The sequence below is a fragment of the Aulostomus chinensis genome, chromosome 4 (assembly GCF_037954235.1).
Source record: "Aulostomus chinensis isolate RoL2024-O1b breed Wild chromosome 4, RoL_Achi_v1.0, whole genome shotgun sequence".
NCBI lineage: Eukaryota > Metazoa > Chordata > Actinopteri > Syngnathiformes > Aulostomidae > Aulostomus > Aulostomus chinensis.
This window is the reverse complement of record NC_141323.1, coordinates 10671610-10691278: the sequence shown is the minus strand read 5'-3', so window position 1 is coordinate 10691278 and position 19669 is coordinate 10671610. Positions and strand designations below refer to the sequence as shown.

Genomic DNA, 19669 nt, shown 5'->3' with positions numbered 1-19669 from the left:
AGAATTTTTCTCACAGATTTAAACGTCATCTTTGTGAAAACAGAGAAAGTGTGATGTGGTGGCAAAGTAATTCGTAGGTGGTGAAATTTGTTTGTAGCATAACGTTAGCTTTGTGGTGCTAGCGACTGCATTTGCAGGAAAAATCATGAAAGTGCGGGTCAGTTGATAGCATTATTCTGCTTTTAAAACCTCAAACTTTTTTGACCACAAGTCAAGTTTTTAAGCAAAAATCCTAAATCCAGGTTAACAATCTAATTGGCTTTAGGGGAACCCACGGCGTTGCTAACATCAAGTTTAGGCATCTCAGAAAATAGTACACCTCCTGGAGGCATCCTAGCTGACCAGAGGAGGCGTGAGAGCAGCAACCAGGACACGGCCTGTAGACATGGTCAGTAAAGGAGTCTGAACAGATACCGAACCACTTGCCCCCCTCCACCCCCCATTTGGCTCTGCATTCGACCGCTGATCTGCGCACTTCATTAAGAACAATCTTCTGTGACATTCACAATTGCAAATACGACTCAATCATTGGTCTTCACGTGATGTTTCCGAAAACAACACAAAAAAACAGACCGCCACATGACATTTAATGTTAAACTGGCAGCCCAGCACATTCTGGTCTTATTATATTTGTTTTTCAAGCTTTACAAACAGGGAACGTGAAAATATTTCAATGAGACCATACAACGCAGTAGAACTACCCAGTAAAACCTCAGCAGTTGCAACAGAGGGTAAAACAAATACTCCTTTGGTATTTGACCAGAGCAGAAAAACGATATCTTTGAAAGTGTAGACACATGTCATGTTAAATTCAGTCACCTGATCAAACATCGGCGTATTTTACCTTCATACAGTGAACAAATACCGCTGCACGCGTCACGCATGCCGGAGTGTGCCGACTTAATAAAAGCATGCCCACTTAGATGATTTACAATCCATTGAGTTGGCCAAATTTGGAGAGGTGCAATTACGCATGGGGATATCCTGCTAATAATGAGCCAGCCCATAATTTGCTGACTCTATTTTATGCTGCGTTAATTGTGTGGATCCCATATGCCTCCCCATGGAACCGGTGTGGGTTTGAATGCACCCCTGTGCAGCGCATCTACCAGGTTGCCCCAGTTCCTACCTCCTCTATAGGAGAGATGAGGGGAGGCTCTCCAGTAAAATAATGAGCCTCTCTTACACGGAGAGAGGCAGCTCTCTGGGGGAAGAATATGAGTATCTGGGTCAATGGGAAAAAAAAGTGCTCAGTATGCACACATACAGCAGGGTAAGTGTATGGCATGGGTGGGACTTGGCCCACGGCTCTGCCCGGGGGTCAACTTGCATATTTACTTGCAAGGACTGAGGTCAAAGTATGGATGGGAAAAGCTGATCCTACATCAGCGCCTCGGGCTTGTGGTGGCCTTGGAGCAGGGACGACACTGCACGTTTCACCGCACTTGACCCAGCATGGTTGTACAGGACACTGCTGATTCATTAGGAAGATAAAACAGGATAATATATTACTCCTTGAATAATCTGAATTAAATCAAAATTCTGAGGCCTGGTGCCATTTGTCTGTCTGTCGGTTGGAAGCATAACAGTACGACCATGAGGATGATGGAGGGGTGTCGCACGGCCCGGAGGACAACCCGTCACATTTCAGGGGACATCCATTGGACACTGGGTCTGACTGGGTTCGCTTCGGTGGAGGTCTGTGCTCTCTAAACCCCATTGAGTTTTATGGAGTCTGTTCGAAAGAGGTGTTGATTAATTTTAAGAGTCGTTTTAGAGGCTGTAAATGAAACTGTACTGGCTTTAGATTGTAGATACTCGGACCAAACTTCATAATCATTGCCGAGTTTGGATCAGGCTTGGACACGGCTAATCAGCTGCCCAACCTGGTGGTTTATGTGTTTTTATTGTTAAAAAAAATAAAAAATACAGTAAAAAATAAACAGAAATGTGGGGCTACAATCTGTTTGGTGCCAGGGGTTCGTTATTTACATGGCGACAAATGAACCCAACACAAAGGCTGGGTCGGCTCGGGCTCCGAAAGAAAAATGTGGGCCAAACCACACTGTAACTGGGTTATACTGCCAGATGCTCCTGATATTTTCACAAGCCTTATTCCTATAAATAGGTGGGACACATCATAAATACTCAAGTGAGTATGTGGCTGAATGCTGCATCATAATATGTTTTCCTGTAGCAGGCTTGATTCAGGTTTAACACCTTTGGAAACCGTTCCATGAGGCTGACATCATACGTATGCATAACTACTATTCTGCTGCTTTTCCAACCCTCTAGACCACCTTATTTAATCTGAACTTCTGTCTCTGACTTGCACAACTTATATCGTTATTTATCGAACAATAAAACCTCCATATCAAGCGTGTGTTCACCTAAATTATACAAAACACATTCCGACTTGCCCCCACGGGACCACGGCGTGCACGTAGTGGTTTAGCTGGATTTATTCCCTCTTTATATCTGGCTTTTACCTTCACCGTAATAAAGTGTACAGAATTTTGCTTGTGGCACTCAAATCATTGTAAAACACATTTTAAAAATTCAAAAGCTTCAAATGTGCCTTTTCAGCAATAATGCCATGATGTCACTCTGAATTTTTACAAAAGAAAACAGTGATACGAATCTTGAAAAATGTGTCAATAAAACCAGAGCTGTCTGCCTAGCAGCAACCTTAGGTGGAAAAAAAAGTGCATTATTTATCTCAGAGATTTTCAAAATGCTGCAGCTCAACACAAAGCTTAAGCTGTTATACGCCGAAAACTCAGAATGGGAGCAGAGTGAAAACACGGAGCCGTTTATGGTGTTCATTACTGAGTAAAACGGGTGACGCTGCAGTGAGCAATTAAATCTGTATGTTTCTCTGAGTTTGCCAAAGGCTCACAAACACCTGTCTCGTGCATGCATGTCGGCTGCTGTGAAATCGCTGCGACGTCAGTCCCGCACGGTTGCCTCGGAGCACTTGTTGTCGCGTGTGACTGGTAAACAATCACACAATCGAATCTCCTCATTTGCTTCAAATTTGGAACAAACGTTTTCCTCCTGTTTGCCAAAAAAAATAAAAAAATCCATCAATAAAACATTAACATATTCAATTCTCAATGTAGCCATGTGAAACCGACAGGTTACGGGGAAAACTTTGTTTTAATATGCGATCAGTGTTGCAGTGGTTTAATATTGCATGAAATATGGGGTATGTCTTTGTTAGCAGGTGTGCAGCTTTGTTCCAGTGACTGTGGTGGGTTTGCACTAGATTTGGAAAAATAACCTGCACTTCCAGGAGAATAAGCTCAAAACAGCAGGGAATTTAAAAGCAACTGCTTGCAGGCTCAAGACGTCATTTAAATGACTGGGTTACTGAAGAACACGCTGCATGATATGAATCAGCCGTCGGTAGTTCTGACCTGTTCCGTTTGTTTTGTCAGCATGACCTTGAGGAATGGCTGAAGATAATGCTGATGACAAGCTCTTCGAAAGGTTGAACTCTGACCTCGTGCCCGCTCAATGACAGAGTAGCCTTGCATACATGGACAGTGAGGGGCTGTGCTTTGTCCAGGGACCCTGAGAGGCTCATGTGACATGGATGGTAGGGTCACCCTCAAGAGGACGGGAACAGATTATGCATGAGTTCCCTGAAAGCGCTGTAAGTTGAGTGTGTGGTGGGTTTAAATGAGGTGCCTGCATTTACAGATAGAGCTACACTCTGAAGACCAGATACAGCAGCAAGACAGTGTGTTGCTTCTGGTGAATAGAGTTGTAGAAGTTTTTCAGGGACATTAAAACCTGTCAGGTTTTTTTCCCAGCAGATTTGGATGTAGTCAGTCAATTATATGACCATTGATTTGAGGTAGTGGGGCCCTGCTCTTACTGCTGTAGTTCAAGCAACACATGCCCTCTAGTGGCCAGATTAATCAAACCAGAGAGAATGACAAAACATCTGGTTATAAAGTGAAAGTCTGTATGCACAGAGTAGCTGGGTGTAACAGCGTGGTTTTATATTTCCAACAGCATTCTGACTGACATATTTCAGAAATGACAGACTTAACAACATGAGACCACTGCTGTGAGCACAGTTTGCAAAAATGAATTTTGTCTTGTTTGCCAGAACAGTGGCGTATAGGTTTGGGCGACTATTTTGGCCTGGATTTCCCACCTTGGGTTCATCTTGAAAGTGGAAAATTACAGGATTTAAATAAAAAAAGAGCCTAAATATGTGCCAGGTGGAATCCCGGAACGGTGGTTGTGATAGCGGTATCAGAACAGACATTTATGGGGGGGGGGGGTTGTTGGCATAGGTGACATAGGGTGCCAAATGTTGTGGAGGGGTCTACAAGAGACCATGGTCTGGATGTGCTGATGGCCCTGGACTATGAAGCAAGTTCCAGCGTATCTTCAGTGGTGATTATCAATTTGTTCATCTCACTGTCCTTTTCTAGCTGTGAGCATTTTCACGTGAAGTAGGTGGCAGATGACGACACGGAGGAGACTATAAATCCATAATAGAGGCCACAGGCAACACTGATATTGAACATCATGTTCTGGGTCATGGAAGCACCATTCACATCCCCTTTCACCTCCTTCCAAAGCAGCCACCAGACCAGAACAAAGCATGTGCTGTATGTAGGAGTCAGCCACGTTAAAGAGACACACAAACGTGGAGGGCATGCCAAGACCTTCAGGAATGCATGCTTCAGCCTGTATTTCACGCAAGGCCGGCGGTCAGACCCCCTCAACATTTTGTACATTGTGTTGCACCTTATTTTTTTCTTGTTGTTGCGCTCCTTTTCCCACCCTCACCAATCACCTCTTTTCCCTCCCCCCTTTTCACCCTAGGCCTCGTGTTCTTCCAGATCCTGCTCACGGCAAGGTCTGCCTCTGCCCTCGCTTGCTCTCAGACTTTTCTCGCCTCTTCCCTCTGTCTAGTTATTTCTATCTTCTCCCCGCCTTTATCTCTCTCACCTCGGGCTGGGGGGGCTCAGCTGCCCGAACAACAAATCGATCACTTAGAAAGGAGGAGAGAGGAGGGCAGAGCAGCGGGAGGAGGAGGAGACAGGCTGGGGTGAGGCAAAAGAAAGACAAAAATAGCTGGAGCAAATTAAAGAAAGAATGTGAAAGCAGCCACTCTGTTGTTTATCGGACACCAAAACTATGATCCAAGCCTGCTTCCTGCTTCCATCTCATCCAGAGGAGAGGATTGTGGGTAGCTGATGGTGCCGGCTTTTCACACGTGAATATTTAATGAAGGGCTCATGAATAATTCAATAAAGCAAGCAGCTGCGTTTGAGCCTAAGTGGACATGTGAGGAGCCCGAAACCAGACAGACCCTGACTGCTACCATTCATCCTCACCGCTCAAACACTCCCAGAAAACATGTTTTGATGTTTGTGCTACTCCATACATGCGTTTTTAGATGAATCACTGCAAAAATGAAAGGATGATAGAGGCGTTCCAATCTAGTCTCTCCACTACTTTCTTATTCTGTCAAGTGCAGACTGAGAACGGCACTAAAATAGAGATGGAGTGGCTGGATACTCAGTCACATCTCTTTTCAACATTCTCTCCATCACTCTGGCTGCCACTCCCTGTCCCATCTTCGTATCTCATTCCCATATTTCTCCCCCTCCTCTCTCTCCCTCTCTCTCTGGAAGTCAGCTTGTTACTGGTCCTTGTTGGACTCGGGTTAGGACACTGTGTTCCATTTAACATGGATCCCAACGCTACCTGTGAGTCTGCAGCCTCTAAATGCTCGCTGACCTGTTTTTCACACGATCTGACTCAGCACACAAACACGCTGAGGGTAGACCAGTGAGTCGACTCTTTTACTTGGTGCAAATGTCTATTCACTGTATCAGGAATGGCACTCTGATCATGTAGGCCAACAAGCTTCTTGATCATGAAAATTTCTGCATCCTTCATGTGTTGGCTTCCAAGACATTTTTAAAGATACAAGCATTCTCTGTCCCAACCTTTCATTTACTCAGGCTTGCTCAGTGGTGCTCTCTCATCCCACGGCACACAACCGCATACGTACAGTTTTTAGAAACCGCAATAAACCGGCTTCAAAATGCCGACTGGTCCCATTGTGGGTAGTGGGAGTTGCCTGTCTGTTTTATTTCCTGGTCCAACATGTCCAGCGTTGTAAATGCAGTCATCGCATCGGGAATCGGTGAAAGGGGTCAATATCGTATCTCGGTGCATCGACTTCAGCTCGTATGGAGTCCGTGTCGCTGTCGTGAGAGCAGCTTGGAGGACAGTGATGGTTTTTCTGTCGTATTTTTTCACTCCAGCCAGTTTGTCAAACTCATCATCGACCCCACCACTGCGGACGGGCAGCTGAATTATTGGCTGAGATGACATGAAGTCGTGGAAGTTGCTGGCAGAGGCAACAAGCTTTCATTGCTCCGTGTACATTGTTGACAGCACCACTTTTCAAAGTCAGAGACTGGAAGCGGGCTGCCAATGTGGAGCTACTTGGTGGGCTACATCTGCTCCAGGTCTCTTACGCCAAGGGCACTGGACTGTCCTACGTAGCAACGCCACTGTGGTGATACAAGTGAGCGACCATAGAGCAACTGGTGAACTGGTTTGGAGGGTGGAGCAGGAGGCGCTAGCTTCTGTCTCTGCTGATGAAATTTCTGATATTAGTTGAGGACGATGAGATTCTGTCTGATTCCAGAGAGTGACTGAAATATTCTTCAATCACCAAGCAAAAAGGAAAATGTTTGTTACGACTGTGAGAGGGAGAGGAACGATTTTAGACTGAAATCCTATCATATAAACCCGAATGTATACATGTATTTGAAGACACACGCCGATAAACACACACACACACACACACACTAGGACATTGTCATCAAGTCCAACACTGTCGAGCAAATACCTCCTGACCTGTTCACTGACCCTCACACGCTAATGTCTGCACCGGTGGTCTCGACATGACTTAAAGTGTAGGACTCTGTCTGTGTGTTCTCTCTCTCTCTCTCTCTCTCACACACACACACACACACACACACACACACTTGATGTCCTCTGCCCCTGAAGAGGCCCCCAGGCTATACTGTGCTGCTGTCTGCTACTTTTAATGGTCTTTGCGAGACTCGACTGGACAACGCTCGGCCGCACTGAAGGAGGAACATATCGCTGCTGTCGAGGGAAAACCGCACGTCTACAGAATCTCCATAGCACAAGTTCTTTTGTTGGTTGTGACGTGCAGATATTTAAATAAAACCCTCAAGCCAAACAGCATTTATTATTCTGTCTGTGGGGTTGCAGACACTAAATGGAGTATTTTTTAGCGGCGCTGGAACTCAAGAAGTTCGGGAACTACAAGTGTAGAAGCTCTGTGCAGGCTGAGAAGGTGGTTCCATCAATCTAAATTTAAATGGAATATTCAGTCCTGAAATGTGTCTGAGAATGTAATTCATGGTTTTAGCGGGACAGATCAGCCTACAGTAGCGTGCTACATCAAATACAGTTCTACTGAAATACTGAGTAAAGCCTCAAAGCTGCACCAAGTTCCACCCTGTAGACTGATTTCTCCTTTCAATGCAAATGGAGGGTGGAGGGATATTCTCTGGCCACTCAAAACACTGTCCGCTCCACCTGCAGTGCATCAGAGCGCGCTCCAACTGTAATTGGCCATCGCATCGCTGCCAGAGAAAGGCCCTCCATTCATCAACCCCCCCACCCTCCTCTCCCTTCTCATCTCTGCCCCTTCGTCGCCAACTCGGACCAATCTCTCCGTCGCTTTCCAATTTCTATCCCTGCCGTTCGCCCCACCCTCGCTGTCCCACCCTCCTCCCTCCCTCCCTCTCTGCTCCTTTTCCTCATTAAAGTGGGACCCAGGCAGTAGCGGTCACTGCCTCTCATTTATTTTCATTTGAAACTGGTGCAGCTCCACTGATCCTCTGGGGCTGCAGGAGAGAGAGCAGGATGGTGTCATTCTGATAACAACCGAGACACACACACACACACACACACACACACACACACACACACACACACAGAGGAAAAAACACTTGAAAACACACCCACATTCAAACACTCACAAACACAAAGGGTGGTGTGTACACATCCCTCTGCAAATAGATGCACTTTCACACCTATTTCAATTCATTTCACGCACATATTCACACATTTCATATACCTGGAAGCTCCCGTGCACCCTCTCCCTTCGAACCCCCCCCCCCCCGTTCCTTTGCCCATCGCCCCCCCCCCCCCCCCCCTTTAATTGTGCGACTGTGCCACAGTGATGATGGTGGGTGTGAATCAGGTGCTGATAAACCCAGCGCCCATTGTCACCTGTATGATTGGGAGTATTGATCTGCGCCCCGGCTTGTGGCGAGCGAGCAAGTATTCGCCCCTACTTCCTGTACGTGTGTGTCCATGCATTGTATTAGAGTCGTGTCGAGAGCGGCCCTGCCTGACACTCTTTGATTGAAAAGGTGCTCGGCAGATTAAATCGTTGCAGCGGAGAGAGGTGCGCTCTCTTCGCCGAGGAGGCTGCAACGGCTGGTTTAGCAGGAGGAGGAAGAGGAGGAGGCCATTTTAACACCAATCGCAATGACCCATCTGGGAAAATGCGAGGGTGAGGCAGTGACTCTAAACCAACGGCCATATCTGTAATAGAAGGCTAATATCCTCCACGCCATTAGACAGGCACACTGTGTGGGGTGAGTGGGAGGGGACGCTTGGTTTAACTGCCAGCAGAAGACGGGAAGGAGGAGAGGAAGAGGAGGGGTGGAGCAAACTCTGATAGGAAAATGTACTGATTATCTGAGCTTTCTCCAAATTATCTCACACACTCTGCTTCCACGCAGCATCGGCTCGACAGTGACATATCTTTTTGTTCAGCGCATTGGATTGGAAGTGAAACGATGACTCTGAACTTTAAAAGAGTACTCCAACCGTGGCGCTGTCAAAATGTTGGAGGACTCGTGAGACAGATTAAAAAAATGAACTGACAAACTCGATGCTGCAGAAGGCGAGACACCCTACTTTTACAAGTCAAGATCCAAACACCAGATTTGTTAGATGCCCCCACGTCTCCCCCCCGCACCCATCTATGATGCAGGATGTTACAGTTGCCAAGTCAAAGCCAGGATACAGGAGCAGGGAGCACTAATGCATCTCTCTGTAGCCTAGAGACACAAGAAGCGTCATGTGACTGCACAGTCGGACGCAGGGCACGCGAGGTGAGGTTTAAACTGAGGGTGTTAACATGAACAAAGCAGCATTTTTATTCATGGATCCCAATTTGGAGGGCAAACACACTAAACTCTAATTTTCATAGCTTGCAGCAATATGTAATGTCAGATTTTCACATTTACGTCAGTCACCAAATCGAAGTGTAAAATCAGACAGGTGTATATAGATATACCAACACATATACTTTAGCAATGTTTTTTTTACAAAAATGACACATTTATCACTGCCAGAAGCTGCAAACAGCCTTGTCAGAGTCCAATTTTTCCAACAGTCCTTGAGTGAACATTTCAATAAATGATCATATTTAAGCTTAAAATTGTGAGGTTTTGTCTCATTTACCTTTTTTTTTTTAAAGAAAAAATAATAAACACTGCAGGGGCAGATCTTGTAAAAAAAAAAATAAAAAAAATATTGTGCTCCTCGGCGCACAGAATCGCATGACTCAACTGAGACAAACAGTCACATTAAAAAAAAAAGTGTGAACTTCTGTTGGAGCGTCGGGATGTTGTAAATAACTGAAACACCTCCTTCATAGAGGTTTAAGATGTAACTCGGCATGTACCAAACTGTACTTTTGCAACACTGGTAAAACTTGCGTACACTTGAACTGATGTTATAAATCCTCCATTCAATTAACTTTATTGTCGCATTTCTCTGATTCGTGTGGATAAACTAGATTGAAAAAGCATCAAAGAAATTTGCTGGATACGTGTTGTTTTTGCACGAATCCATCTTTGGTCTCTCTGTACTCTGAGTCATGACTGTGCTGTTTCCATGGAGTTTCAGGACTTTTATTCGAGTGAAAAATGATGCCGGGGTGAGAGAAAAAGTGACAGGCGTAAAAAGAACTACTTGGAGTTCAGAGGGTGAAAACATCGTGCCTCATGCGCTTGTGTGGAATCCTCAGCAGGCTCAAGTCTGTGACCCGTAGACACCCGCAGACTCTGCAGCCTGCACCCTCCACGATGACGCTCTGCCAGGCCTGGATGGCTGCCATCTTCATTTCTCGCTGGTTTCACCGGACTTCAAAGCCTTCAACCTGGTCTTTGGGAGGAGGGTCACGTGATCAGATGTATTGAGGTCAGCAGAGGACAAGCAAGACTCTTCCTCGTCTGCGTGTGCATGGTCAACATGCTGCTGCTCTCCTGATGTAAAATCATGTGACTGTTTGACGCGCGGAATGAGCGGCGGCGAGGTGGACCTGTCACTCATTGGGGCGGCGGTCTGGAGGGTGATGACCCCTGATGAGCAGCAGCTGGGTCGGCCTGATGAGCCTCATCCCGATCAGGTGTGAGGAGGCTGTATGAAGCCGTGGACCCAGCTGACTCAGCGCTGACTCATGGAGTCATTCGTGTACGTGAGCGCCGGCTGTCGTGAGCTGGTTCCTGCTTCCCTTTCTGCTCCACAAAAATCACTTACAATTGAACACGAGGAGTCTGTGGGTTTTGGACTGCTTGAGCGACTTAGACATGTTTTTCATATTTGTGACATTTTACAGACAAACATTTGAGTAATTGTGAAAGTATAGTTCAATCCTCAAAGAAAACAATCATCGAAGATGTGAATGATAAATGAGAACCCCAGCACCTTCAGGTGGTCTGTTTTGGCTCACAAATGCTTCTTCTTTTTAATATTCATGTGCGTTTATCTGACTTCATCGACTGACGTATTGATATTGGAATTTCTAAATTCCATAAAATCAGCATCATACCCAAGTCCTTCAGCAGTCTGGCAGAAACCACTCAAATCAAAGCGCAAAGTCAGCACTTTTTTCTTGCTGGAATATTATATCCATACATCCTAAATCTTTCCTGACATGCTGTTTGCTTGAAATACTGGATAGTACAAATACTTGCACCTCCAGCCAGCTGCAGCCCCTCCACTGTCTCACATACAGGCTAAACCTCTGGAAAAATTTCCCCCGAGTGTCTCGCTCTGAGCAGGAACCGTTCAAAGTCATATTTTTCATCAGGAAATTGCAAATGAAGTGCATGCCTCAAAAGCAGTTTCATTTGTCACCCAATGAAGCGTTCAGCGATCCAGTCAGTAAATTATGGTGCAATAAATTACTACCTGCGAACATCAATGAAATATGTTGACTCGTTGCAAAACAAGTCAAGCTCAGTACGACTGGTTTTCATGAGCAGGTGCACGCCAGACGCTCGTCTCAATCTTTATGCAACAGGAGGGCAGTTCAGACAGATTGTAACTGGTTGGGTGTCAATAGAGGGAGTTCGGAAATAAAATTGTGTGCTTTAAAAACCAAGATGGAGTACAGTAGGGATGAAGAGGACAAAGATTGAGAGTGTCTTGTTTGTGTTGTCTTATATTCTTCCTCATCACCTCCCGTTCTTCCCGCTTCGCCCCTTTTCTTAATCCTTCCATCATCTCAACAGTCCGAGCGCCAGAGAAAACGTTTCTCATTCTGAGCAAAGAGACAACGGACGCTCAGGCAGTGATGTTATCGTGTTAAGTCCTGCTTCACTCGGGTGGATGCCTCTCAAACACCGCCAGTTAAAGTTGGTCACCAGCATTTCTGATAAAAATAACTTGTTGAGAAAAACTTGTAAAACACCCACAGAATATTCAGCGTTACAAATATGTGAACTGGGAATACATCAGCGGAAAGATCAGAGCTTCTAGTTTTAGACATAAGAAATATTTTGTTGCAGAATTCCTCTGTCCCTTTTATTCACAGCATTTGATATCTGATCTTTTTTTGACAGAAATGCTGTTTCGTTTTTTTTTTTTGTCAACGACAGCTGTTTTCAAGCTGGATAGCAGCTTCACATTTCCAGTTTGGTTAAAGTTTTATTGTTGCGTTGATGAGCATGGCTCGTGGTGTCTGTGTGTCTGCTGCAGCTGATGCAGCCAAAAAAATAAAACAAAACAAAAAAAAAGCAGAAAAAATTCTACAAATACAGATTTCTCCATGTCAAGAATAAGTAAGATACACCACAACTTAAGAAGCAACGACTAAAGTTACCAAAAGGTAGCCTATCCTGAATACTCTGGTGAGAACAACAGCAAAGGTCTCATTCACTTCATCTCATTGTGAATCTGCTTCATGCCTCCCCTCACACCAGCACCAGCAGACCAGTGAGATTCATAGCAGCTCCACACCAGGACAGCAAAGGTTTTCAAGGAAATTTTCAGAAACTTATGAGCCTCCAGAGTGATCACTGGCACCATGAGCTACTTGACACAGAAAATAATAAGAATATTAATCCATATTCATGCATGTGTGGGTGGAATAAGACAGCGCTCCAGGTCACACAACCACTGCATGATTATAAACTTGATATGAATAGAAATACAATGAAATGCATCCATGATGTCAACACTGGATGACGTGCAAACGCTGGATGTTTCATTTTCAAAGCAGAAAGGAAGCAGTGCAGCATTCTGCTTCCTGATAGTGAGGCTAAACTGCTGGGCCCAGACACAATGGTGTTACCACAGCAGCTGGGAGACAGTTAGATAAAGAGGAAGACACACAGAGAGAGAAAATCTAAAAAAGAGAAGTACAAGCTTTGGATGTTACGCTTGACTGTGCAAACAGTTGCTGGAGAGAAATCTCCCGCCATCGAGCAACAATCCAGAGATAAGAGTGTCCAGGTAGGAGGCGGAACAGCAAAACCTGTTACAGGGGCAACAATCCCAGACAGAAAATCCTCTCAAATGAAGGAATAAGCCAGCACCTGTACTTTTGTTTCCCTCATCCTCCTCCACACACACCCAAACAAGCTCAAAACATGCAACAATGCTAGTGCAAGTGTAACAATCCCCAGCAGGGATGCACGGACGCAGCAACTGGGTCAGAATAGAGTGTGTGTGTGTGTGTGTGTGTGTGTGTGTGTGTGTGTGTGTGTGTGTGTGTGTGTGTACCTCAGCAGCAGCAGCTCGTCCGTCCTCATGGATCCAGTGCTGGCGGCTGCAGGAGGGGGGCAGCACACAGCATCCACACACACTCTCCCCACAAAGCCCACCTCGGATGAGTGTTCCAACATCACGAATAAATGCACCTTGTCCGACGACAAGCTCGTCCTCGATTCTCTGCTTTTTTCTGTTGTCCTCTTTCAACAAGCTGCCTCTTGCCTTGTTCCTCTCAGTCGTTGTTCCCTTTTTTCTCTCACGCAGAAACAAGCACCCCCCTCCTCTCTTTCCTCCACACCTACCCCACCTCCCCTCCACCCTCTCTGGTAGAGCAGCCGAGCAGTGGAGACCCCGCTGGCTTGCCTGGCTGAAGTAATCCCCTCTGACAGCTCAGCTCATGTTGTTATGTTGTGGGCCTATTTGAGTCTAATGCTCGAGCTCTGGAACAGCCGAGCCCCAGTCAGGCAGCCAGGCCAGCTCTGGACGGCCTGCACCGCCCGGTCTGCCACGGCACCACGCCAACACTGTTCACATTCACAGCAGCGTCATCTTCATCACAACCAGGCCCAGATGAACAGCAGGAGATGGAGCAGAAAATAAACAAGACCTAAACTTGGCTTTGCAATCTTTACATGAAGTTTTTATGAGGTAAATAAATCCTGTGTATCATTGTAGAATCCTACTGAAGCACTGCTAGGAGGCCAAGCGCGCGATAAATTCTCATAGTTTATGACGCAGAGGTAAAAATACTGCAAAGCAAGATTGGGAATATTACAAAGACATGCAGGTGGAGATGAAAGTTAGCCGACAGCCTCCAGAGGGAAGATTTTCACGGAATAACAGAAATGATGAACATCATCATTAAAACAGGGGCGCTGCCATAGATCCTCCACAAAAAGATGAAAATAATGCAGTAACGTACTTGGGATAGTTCAGGAACACTGTTACCACAACATTTAAAGGACGGCGTTGTTGAGAACACTGCCCACATTAACATGGACAACAGTATTCTGACAGCAATCTGGATAGCACAGCACTCTGGAATCAGCATTTTCTAGGGACCTGACCAGAAAAAAGGAGCAAGTCAAAGCAATCAGAAAAAGAAGAGGGAATTCTGAAGTGCTCCACTGACATATCTGATGGCAGTACAACATCCTAGCAGCTATTGCTGACATGGAGGACAATCCAACTGCTTTAGTACTTATATTCAAGCATTACAAATAACTCAAAACACAGTTTTTAGCATCAGTATTAAGAAAACACTGCTTGGCAGAAACAAAATGATAGAGACCACTGCAGGTCAAACTCTAGAAGTTAAATCTGATTTCAAGTGGAGTTGCATGTAAGCAGGGATGTGTATGAATATGCTACATCTGATGAAGGCCAATGGTCAGATTGAGGTCAGGAGACTTCCACACGTATGAAGCATAAACATGGGACGGGTCAGCGTGTCTTCAGAGACGGGACGGTCCACCCATCACTCAGCGTCCCTGACCAGATCAACTCAAAAACTTCTAATCTGATCAACCCTCCTGAAGGGTCGTCCTGACAGGAAGTCCAACTACATGCTGACTAGACAGTTCAGCAGCCACATGGTGGGTGATGTCACTCTGCCTCAACTCCAGCCCTCCACACACGTACAATTACTTTATTGTCTCCCACGGGAGACATTGTCTGAGATTAAGGGAGCTGCTGCATCCAGCAGACGTTAGACACCACAATGAAGACGCATTAGATACATAATAAATGGCCTCACATTAGCTGGACGTGAATCACAGTAACAGCAGCTCTAGAACATCGCTGCAGCTCCATCTGTCCTGCAGGAGACATGATACACCGTCCAGACCCCTCCAATCTCTGGAGACAAGACTTTCAATCAAACCAAGGCAGATGTGGAAAGACTGTCCACAGAGAAACCAACTTCCCTCCCTTACCTGCATTAAATGAATAAATGAAATCATCTACATGAGCTGCGGATTATTTATTCATATAATATTTATTCATATATATATATATATATATATATATATATATATATATATATATATATATATATATATATATTGTGTGTGTGTGTGTGTGTGTAACATAAATAAAACATGTAATTCAAACACAGAATCCGAATCATGAGTGAAATGTGCTGGGCACACTCTTTTGTATTATTATCTCCAGTCGGATCGCAGCTGAACTTCTCTCATGCTACTCCACATGCCCCCCTCCTCAGACGTCCTGCTCTATCCGGATGTAAGCCTCCTACCGGCAGCGTGTTCCGGCCAGGCCGGTCTCCAGGGAGACGGCCCGGTCCATCAGATTAGCCCAGACAGGCATGTCTCAGTGAGAAGCTCTCCCAAAGGAGGTGCTGCCAGATCAGACTCCATATACCTGGCACATCACAGCCTCTCCTCCCCATAGGAGGCTGGGGCCGAAGACACAGGCGGAGAGCGGCTGATTAAAAATTCATCTCTCTGTTTATTATGATTTATGCATGTTTCGCTGAGCCAGGAACAAAAAAAAGAGTGGAGAGGAGAACAGCTTCATTAGTGCATATTGTGTGTATGTGTGTGCCTATGCATGCTTTTGTGTGTGTGTGTGTGTGTGTGTGTGTGTGTGTGTGTGTGTGTGTGTGTGTGTGTGTGTGTGTGTGTTTGTACGCATGCTCTGTGTGCGTGTGGCTGGCTGGCAGGTGGGGGATAGTTAAAATTATGGATTGTACGTGAGCTTCATTAGAATGTTTGGCATACAGGGCAAAATCATCTGTCTTCACAAACCACCTGCATTTCACTGAAAAACAACAATTGAGGATCCTGAATGATCCTGCGTCCGCCGCCCATTAAAATGCAGCAGACACTTTTGCTAACTTCCAACTTAATTACCCATTTCCGCCTCTGTTGTTTACCATTTAAATCGGATCGGCCTCTCATTGCACTTTGACTCAGCCAAAAACTGATGGCTCTCCGGCAGCAGTGACAAATATTGACACACGGGGAGCGTGTCAACAAAATAAGAGCATGAGATGAGAACTCAGCAGCACTGGGATGAAACCACCTCATGCATTTCCTCCAGTCAAATAGCTGCTGGCAGCTACTCATGTTGCTTACTCCATATTACACTGACAATTCAATCGAGAATCATACAGAACATAATGAATGCATTTTGAATAAATGTATACAATCAACTCCAATAAATGTTCAGGCTCACGAGGGCTGACGATGATGACCGGTAATTTGTTGTGTCTGCAGCCAACTGCTCTGCAGAATGAAACCTACACTCGGTTGTTACTGTTTCCCATCTGCACGTCTTAACACCCGCTACAAAATCATGATTGTGTTATGAACACACTTCTGGTGCTTTTTGCTACTAACTTAACTCCTTAACTGTAGGAACAAAAAAACCCCAAAACAAAACAAAACAAAAAAACCCAACAAAATAAAACTGAGAAAGGGGGTTTGGAAATTTCTTCTTGTAACAATATATGTCAACCATTCTCAATGTTAGACAATAAAGATGAATCTCTTACATGTGTGTTTTTGGAGTGTGCGTCGTAAATATCCCTTCCTGCTTCCGGCAAAATCAATTGATGTTTGTGACATCGGGCTTACGTCCTGTGTCCACTAGGTGGCGATATGAGTTAAATACAGCTTCTTGTTGTCTTCGGGACGCCACCCTCGTCAGACATGAAGTTTGGAAAAGATCCATTTACAACATATTCTTCTCTTTTGGTCAAATATCAAAATTGAGCACGTCGCCACGGCAACACTGCATGCCGTATCCCAGTATCCCATCATCAAGTTCTTAATGTGATCCTGACCCAATATGACAGAAACCTGGTTGACCCACTGGAGGAAGTACATGAAACCGCACAAAAAGAAAGTAACTTCCTGCTGCCACCAGGTGGCGTTATAACTCATCTGGAAATAAAAAGACGAGGTCCACTTTGCTCATCTACGTCCTCCTCCACGTTTGATGAAAATCAGCCTCCGAGTTTTTGTGCTGACAGCCAGGAGGCACTGAAATCATCACCTCCTCGGTGAAGGCTTTTTTATATTCGAATGTCTTTTAGAAAACACTTTCTCAGTAAGAGGGGAGATTTAGATTATTCTGGCTGCTTGTGATAAGAGATGAAAAAGTAGCCATGTCAAGGAATACAGAAAACTGAGATGAGTCAAGATGAGAGACCCTGCAACCCTGAACTTATCTAGACCCGCGGGAGCTGTTGGACTGGACATTTAACAGAATTTCCCTGCCAGCTCACTAAAACTGTGTACTGCCAGATTACGAATAGAGCAGGTCATTGTCCCGACAATTACCAGCGAGCAAGTGGGTGTGGATGACATTACTATTATGTGACTGGTTTGAAACTAGAAGAATCCAAATAGCCTTGAGTGGAAAAGGGTCATTTACACAAAGACGCCAATGAAAATGTCAAACCGAGGAGATGACGAGATTCTGGGACTTGTGCTGGGGACGAGAAGGCCAAATGGTCTGAGGAATTTAAAGAACAGACGCTCTGTTGATGACGTGACCACAGCATACGTTCTGGGCTATGTCCTGCGTTCTGCACCCTCTCTCCAGACTCCACCTCCCGCCGAAGTTTTCCAGAAATGTGAAAACATGTTTGACAATCTCCTGTTGTGTCCTACATATTTGGAATTCCTGACCATCATTACATTTGTTTTCTATGCTTATGAGGCTTCTGTGGTCTAGGCCTCATGCCCACATACAGTACGTTCATCTGGGGTCCAAAAACAAGCTAAGAGGCTACTAGTGAGCTAACAGGCTATTCCCATCTCTGTAGCTGTCTCACGTTTTCCAGATGAATGTTCCACATGCCTTGGTGTCGTAAAACAGACAAAATCAGTGTTTCACCCCGTGTATTATTTGAAATGATGCACTCCCGGTGTACATGTGTGATGATGAGGCGTTAAAGCTGCTCCAGCTTCTGTGTTCAAGGACTTCTGTGGGAGAGCAGGGTAGATGTGGGGGAGTTGGGCTGAAGCTAGGGAAGGATGACCACCTCACTCCTGACATCCTCGCTAAAAACCTCCTCTCTGCTGAGTCATGACATCATGCCTTCTGAAGACCAACATCTTGTTTTTGTCATTCACAGGAAAACACACCCTCTCAGGCGCTGACATGGCGGTAACTCCAGGCCAGAGCGCACAGACTCTGTCTCTTTTAAATTGTGTTTACAATTTAATGACCTATTTGTTGTTTCCAGCGAGTGCCTGCTCTCTCTCTCTCTCTCCCTCTCTCTTGCTCCCTAACACGCTCTGACAGCGAAAGGTCAATGCCCATCGGCTACATGGGGGGCACTGAGTGATGTAAGGGAGTTGTCATGGTAACGTGCAGGGCTCAGTAAGGACGCAGGATGCTTTTTGTGCCAAACACCAAGGCCGGGACCTGAGTGGGATCAAAAGACTCGAGAGCTTGACTTGCCAGGCGGAAGCGCGTCGAACTGGGGTCGAGCCGCTTTAATTGACTGGTGCTTTACTGGCCTGGCAAATAGGGGGGTGGGACCCAGCCAGTCATGCCAGTGGAGCAAATCTGCATGTGAGAAATAGACAGAGGGGCCGAAAGACAGTCGGTTGCGAGCTGCTCTGTTATGTCTGTGAACCTGCATTCTGCTGAGCTTGGCTTCACATTAATAAAAGAGGGATTACCAAAGTCTGCAGGCTCCTCTTAGGCCCCTCTCCAGCCGAGAGCTTGCTCCCTCCACCGCCATCCTGTCACCCTTCACTCCCTTTCTCACTCTCCTCAGCATGCTCCTCACGTTCATCCCATTAAAAAAAAACGGGGAAAAAAAACACTCATCTGGCTTCCCTCTTGTCTCTCTCCATTCCATTTCCCTCCTCTCGCTCTAACTACAGGAGAGGGGGAAAAAAAGCACCAAAACACAGTTAAATTATTTAGAGGCTTTTCCCCAAAGAGAGGCGAAAAAAATGCTTGACTCTGCAGTTTGAAAGAAAAGGGGAAAAGAAGGAAGGAAGGCGGGGTGAGAAATAAAAATTGCATTAGATACAAGATTCTGCAATCAGCCCGCAATATGAAGAATTAATCTTATCTTTCACCGGCACACACAGCCAAGTAGAGGGAGCCTCCAAAGACTCTGAGATGACAACGGGACAAATTCGCCTTTCCATTACGCCACTATTCATCCATTGTGGCAGTCGACACCTCACGATAAGCGGACGTATTGTTGCCATTGACAATGTCATTATGGGACAGTAAACAAGTGATGCAGCGGAGGGGTGGGATGAACCGGGCGGGGCCAGAAGGTCACCAAGACAATCTGGAATGAAAGGATGCGAGGCCCCTGTGGGAGAGATAAGACCCCTCTTCTTCTTTTTCTTCTTCTTCTTCTCTCTCTCTCTCTCTCTCCCCAAAGCCAAGGACGGGCATATGCTTAGAACAAAGCCCCGGCACCGCTGCGTAATCAACTCCTCTGTACTCCATAAGCAGCAACACAATCTTCCCTGGAGGTCATCCACGGGAAGAGGCTTAGGAGAAAGAATGGCTGCAGGATCATGGGCTATTAAGATGGGAAAATGGGATGACATTCACCCGGCCTCCC

General features: G+C 45.7%; 1 protein-coding gene across 15 annotated transcripts in view; it reads right to left on the bottom strand.

Annotated features, from left to right (window-relative positions):
- The window catches only part of celf2 (cugbp, Elav-like family member 2), a 202007-nt gene that overhangs the window by 132879 nt on the left and 49459 nt on the right, over positions 1 to 19669 (bottom strand). The gene's annotated exons all lie outside the window — the stretch shown is intronic.